The following is a 6,529-nucleotide window of genomic DNA, read 5'->3' on the forward strand; positions in this document are numbered from 1 at the left end:
GCCTTCAGGCCACATGGGGTCCAGCAGGCTCAGGAAAGTTGTAACAGAATGCTGTAGTGCCTTCTTCCCAACGTCCCCAAACGTGTTTGGTCTGTTGTCCCAAGTCCAGGGGTGAGCCGTGTGCGTATCTTCTCAAGTCTGCCTTCAGTATCCTTGACTTCAGTCGCTGCTGGTGGGAACGTTTATGCCAGTGAAACTGAAAACATCGTGTCCTTTTCCAGCAGAAATCCCACCGTGGAACATTACCCACAGCCCATTTTCCAAGTCTCAGTCCACTCCCTGGGACTACATGTGTCCCTTACTTTGATTAGGTGGATCTCTGCCTGTCTGTGGGAGCAGACCCCTTTAGTCAGTACCTCAGTTTCTCACATAGCTGCCCAGGAATCCTCAGATTGGCCGGGCACAGTGGTGCCCGCCTATCATCCCAGCAGCTCAGGAGGCTGAGGCAGGAGGATTGCAGGTTAAAGCCAGCCCCACAATTTAGTGAGAACCTATTTAAAATAAATAAAAAGGGCTATGGATGTGGTTCAGGGGTTAAGCACCCCTGGGTTCAATCTCTGTTACAAAAAAAGAAAAGAAAAGAACCACTCAGGTTGTATCATAAGAGATAGCAGATCATACACGGGCTGGCCTCTGGAGTTCAGGGTACCGAATGCTCTCATGTGTGGGAGCACCTGGTTTTTACTGACTGTTGTTCTGTGACTCTACCCTTTCTAACAGAGTCCACAGTGAGACCCCTGGTAGCCCTGTCCATGTTTTTACCAACCTTATAAACATTCTTAGGAAGTTGTCTCCCACACTTTTCTCCAAACCATTGCTCTCTCCGCCTCTTTCCCTCCCGCACTCCACCTCTCTGCCTCCCAACCTCCTCACACATAAATGTGTACACACACACACACACACACACACACAGATACGCACTCAGACACAGACACAAGCGCACATTAGCTATGGTAACCACTAAGAAAATAATTGAGATCTTCTTAACATGAGAGAGAAGGAAGCAGAGGGCATCTGAGAAACCACAGAGCGAAGGTCCTCTCTGGTCTGCAGATGCTAACACACAACACGGTGCGGGGAGGGAAGAACAGAAGTTCACTGGACCGCACAAAGGGGAGTGAGGGAAGCGGGGATGGGAATAGGAAAGACAGTGGAATGAAGCTGAGGTGACTTCCCTGTGTTCATACAAGCACACCTCCTGTGAAACTCACATCACGTGCAGCCACAAGAATGGATGAGTTATCGTCTATATACTATGTCAAAACACACTCTACTATCATATCTCTCTAAAAAGAGTCAAAACTAAAATTTGATTTTAAGAATCAAAAGCAAAACAAAACTTTCCTTCTACTTCAGACCGTAGGCGCCTACGATGAGAAAAGCAGTGCTGGATATTCTCCCATGGAGAATGTTCCCTTTAGTAGCCAACTCTTTTCATATATTTTCATAGGGAAGCATATTTGCCTTCTAACAAGGTCCTTCTAGAAACATCTACTATAGAAAATAAACACCAGATGCTGACAACGTTGATGCTAGTGTTGAGAAATCCGGGAACTATGATAAGCATGATGACTGAATTCCCAGCCTACGTCTCCTTCCTTGACAGACCAGGAACTGGCTGCCATGACACTAACTTCTGCTACCAAGTCTGAAAGCAGGTCTTGGTCAAAGAGTCTCTGTTAGATGAAGACGCCTGTTTTTATGTTAATTATTTTGCTCAGCAAAACAAAATATTTTTATTTTTTGTTACCATGTTTTATTAGTGCATTACGATTGTACATAATAGTGGAATTCATCAGTGCACATTTGTATATGCCCACAATATAACAACAAATATCATTATCATTCCCCAATATTTCCCCTTTCCCCCCCTCCCTTCCTTCCTCTTCCTGGTCTGCTACCTCTTCTCTGCAGATCTCTCTGATTTTCACGGGATACCCCCCTCCACACTTCCTTTTATTTTTCCTCTTTAACTTCCACATGCAAGAGAAGACATAATCCTTGACTTTCTGAGTCTGGCTTATTTTGCTTAATACAATGTCCTCAAGTTAATCCATTTTCCTGCAAATGGCATGATTTTCTTCTTCTCCAGGGGTGTGTAAAAGACCATTGTGCATATATACCACACTTTCTCTGCCCATTGCCAGACATCTAGGCTGGTTCCACAGTTGGTCCTTGTGAATTGTGCTGCTATAAACATGGGTAGGTATGCACTGCTATAGCTCACTGGGGAGTGGCAGAGCTGGTTTATGTGGGGGTTCCATTCCTATCTTTTGATTTCCATCGTGGCTGTACCAATTCATAATCCCACCAAGAGTGTAAAAAGTGTTCCTTTTTCCTCATGTCTTTGTCTTTCAAATATTGAAACTTGAATTCTGTCTTGTCCAATAGGCAGGTAATGACCTTTGTTTCTTATTTGTGTTTTACTGGGTACATTTATCTAGTCCTTGATTCTAGTTCCTGAATAACTAACAGCCTCTTGAGTATAGCCCACAGTTGAATTTTCTTTGTGAACTAATCTAAATCTGAAAACTTTTTTGAGGTGAATTTGTTGTATTTATTCTTTTTTTAAATATCACAAGTATCTAATGCTTTATTTTCCAATATTTCTGAAATATAGCTTACAGACAGCTTCTAGTTATCCTGCTTACCCAGTTTTTCCACCAGACTCTCAATATCAACTCCTTCCTGATGGATACTACTGTACAGGCTCTCACCTCAACAACTTCACTCTTCTCTGTGTACATGTAGTTGTGACTGTGGAGAAATAATAAATCAGAAATCGGGCTGGGAGACCTATCAGTCCTGGGTCACATTACTTTATGGAAATGCTACTTGTCACTATTACCACCACCGCTGATTGGGTTGAACCCGTGATTCCCAGCTGACCCATTTGTTTGCTAAAACTCCCCACCCTCCCCCCATATCCTTGGGGGCTGCCGATCATCTGGTAATTGCTTCAGAAAAAACTCAGCAAGACGTAAACCACTGAGATCCTGAAAGTTCAAGCTGTTTGCTGCTTTTCCCACTTGAAGACTGGCCAAACCGAATCAAGGTTTCTTGCTCGCTCTCCCGCTCCTGAAACGTCTCCTGTCTGTTACTCCCTGTCCTCTGGCACGGACCATCCCGGAGAAGGCTGATTTTCCCTGCCTTAGAGTGACTTGCCCTTTCTGTCTCCTCACTAGAAGATTCTCACTTTATTCTTAAAGTGCCATCATATTACGAGGCTGTGTCTCGTTATTTGAACCTGGTATGCCCCCTTAAAATAGGCACTCAAATCCTTTTGAGAAATATTTTTGAGCTGTATTCTAAAACACCTGCTTCCTTCATGGTTTTGACTCCGACTATCTATGTAACTGGATGTTTGCTTGTCTTGTCTATCATTTCTTTATGATTTTTTACATAATTTAAAATGTCTGTTTTTCTATTTTTTTTCATTTCTAATCTCAATGTTTCTTACTGTGTCTTCCATTGGCTAGTCCTCTTTGCTTTTGCAATTTTGTCTTTATTTCTGAAATAGTTTTGTCATTTTTATTCCACGTTATTCCTGTTTTTATTCCTATTTTGACCTAAAGTGCTACCACTTCTATTTGACCTAAAGTGCTTCACCTCTATTTTCTAGTCATATATCCCCTAATTTTCTAATTATTATCATTAGTATTATTGTTATCATTATCATCGTCATTTGTAGCTTTTCTTTGTAGTTTCAATTGTTTCGTGGAATTTCGAATGCTCACGGTCAGTGGTAGGTTATTCTTTTCATCTGCTTTGTGACAGCATTCGACTCCTCTGCGTTTTTGTACACTGGATAATTTAGTGCACTTTTTCGCAGTATTTTTGTTTTTCACAATATTTGTGTTTGTTCTTTCTGTTGTTGTTGTTGTTGTTACAAATATGGGATTCTTCTTGACAATCTTTTACCAGTCTGTGCAAGAGACTGAGACAGGACGAGAACCTGGCTCGGCATGTTTCTGTGTTTCTCTGTTCCTGGGTGGAGGATGGGTGGCCACGCTTCATCTGACTCTCAGCATCTAGGTGCTTCAGGAGAGGCCTGAGGGGAGCCTGGGTTCCCGTCACTCACTGCCAACTCAGGACCCGCTCTGCATTCCAAGGAGCTCCATTCCCTTTCCCCAAATGCCGATTCTTCAGATGTGCTACTCCAGGGTGCCCTGAGCCATCGCGGCAGTTAGAGTGCCTGCAGACACCCCAGTTCAGCCTTGGCCCTGTTCACAGATGCTGCTGCTCAGAGCCCTGCCCTGGGAGAGGTACTCTCCAGTGACTTCTGAGAACTGTCATTGCCACTCCACGGGCAGAGAGGATCCCTCAGGAGGGGATCTGCAGAGCAAGGTCCTGGGGTGCACAAAGGCGAGCCCCATCCCCATCCGCATCCCAGGGAGAAGCTTTAGACTTAGGTTGTTCTAAAGATTGCCGCTCTGGAAATCAGCAGAGCAAGCGCACGGGGAGGAGCGGGGAAGTGATCAGACCACGTGCAGGTAGAATAGAGTGTGATGAATTCCACCACTGCGAGTAATTACAATGGAACAATAAAAAGAAGGGAAAGATTGCCCCTCTGAACCACTTCTGGCTTGATTTTCCCAGATTTCGCACTTATCAAGAGATCCTTGAAAGTGTGCTTCTGGGGCCCTGGGCTTAAGGGATTTGAAAAGAAGGAAAGGGTCCATAAGAACCAGGCCACTTCACGAACAGGCAACAGAACTCTGTTGTTGCAAGAGATGAAGGACCAGCACCTGGGTCAGCAGAACAGACAGAACCCTTCACAGGCCGGGTCTGCCCCACGGAGAGACGTGTCACGCTGGGGCAGGTCCTGGTGTTGAGATGCTGCTTAGGGGTTTCTCTGGGATGTTCAAGGCCTGGGGCAGCAACAGCCCCCAGAGCCAGAGCTGGGGCAGCAGCCAGAGCCCACGCCTCCCAGGGCTCACAGTCACAGCACTCAGGACTCAGGACTCCCAGGGCCTGTGCCTGTGGAAGGGGCGGGGCCTGTGGTGGCTCAGGCAGCAGCCCCCACCCCCAGGGCTTCAGCAGCCCCCAGAGCTGGAGCCACAGCGGGAAGAGACTGGAGCTGGGCACGGGGCTGGGCATGGGGCAGGGCACTTGGGGGGACACTTTGGAGGGCCTTTGGGAGGAGGCTGACACTGCTGCTGGTTTTGCTGGTAAGACACTTTGATGGGAATTTTCCAACCTGGAAGTTAGTGATAAAACTTTAGCTTTTTAGCAGTATAAAACTAAGGATGGTAATTGTGTCTCCTTAAAAGTAAATCGTATGGGATGGTGAATGAAATGCAACATGTATATGTGTGTGTGAATATATATATATATATTATATATATATATACACACACATATACATACACGCGTGTGTGTGTGTATAACTTGTATATGAGCTGTATACACACTCCTATAACATTTCATTCACTGTCCTGTACACACACAAATGAAAGAGAAACAGCTTAAATCTTACTAAATAACATATATTGTTGAAAAAATTTATGTAATAAGAAACTTTTTATTTATACAGAACCAGGCCAGGCACAGTGGCACATGCCTGTAATCCCATGGCTCAGGAGGCTGAGGCAAGAGGACTGCAAGTTCAAAGCCAGCCTCAGCAAGGGTGAGGCACTCAGCAACTCAGTGAGACCCTGTCTCTAAATAAAATACAAAACAGGGCTGGGGATGGGGCTCAGTGGTTGAGTGCCCTGAGTTCAATCCCCAATACCCCCCCCCCAAAAAAAGAACATAACAGTATTTCTTAATCTTTATGAACGTAAAGCATTCACACTCCAATGAGGTATCCATTACCTAAATAGAAGAATAGATCCTGGTGAAGTTGTGAGAGCCACACTTTTCTCAGCTCAAGACAAGGTGTCCAGAGACCCGAGTCAGACGGACTCTTATTCCTGCTCTTACAGCCCAGGGTCAAGCGTACAGCTCCCCTTTCTCCGTCTTCCTTGCCATCCTTCTGTTCTGCTCAGCTCTCTCTGGCCTCCCACGTTCCCACTCACCCTGCACACACAGGGGAGTCCCTGGGGAGTCAGAGAAGACGCGGTGCTACAGTGGGCATGTCCATCATAGGGCCTGGGTCGGCTCTGGGATGGACAGGCATGGGCTTGGGTCATTCCTGACATCCCCTGCCTCTTGTCCCTGCCTTCCAGTGGCCTTGGGAATGCCCAGGACTCTGCTCTAAGGCTGGGGGTTAGAGAGGCGTTAGCCAGTCCCACTCCTCCCTGCAGCGGGTCCCTCCAGTGCTGCCTGGGAAATCTCAAGGAGCCGATGCCTGGACAGGATCTCAAGGAGCGACTTCGAAGGAAATCAGAGATCCACACCACAGCTTCTGGGGCCCTGGCTTAGGGATTTGAAAAGAAGAAAAGAATTGCTAAGCACCAGGCCACTTCACGAACAGGCAACAGAACTCTGTTGTTGCAAGGGACGAAGGAGACTGGGATCCAGGACCAGCACCTGGGTCAGCAGAACAGACAGAACCCCTCACCGGCCGGGTCTGCCCCACGGAGAG

Source organism: Ictidomys tridecemlineatus, chromosome 11 (genome assembly GCF_052094955.1).
Source record: "Ictidomys tridecemlineatus isolate mIctTri1 chromosome 11, mIctTri1.hap1, whole genome shotgun sequence".
NCBI classification, from domain to species: domain Eukaryota; kingdom Metazoa; phylum Chordata; class Mammalia; order Rodentia; family Sciuridae; genus Ictidomys; species Ictidomys tridecemlineatus.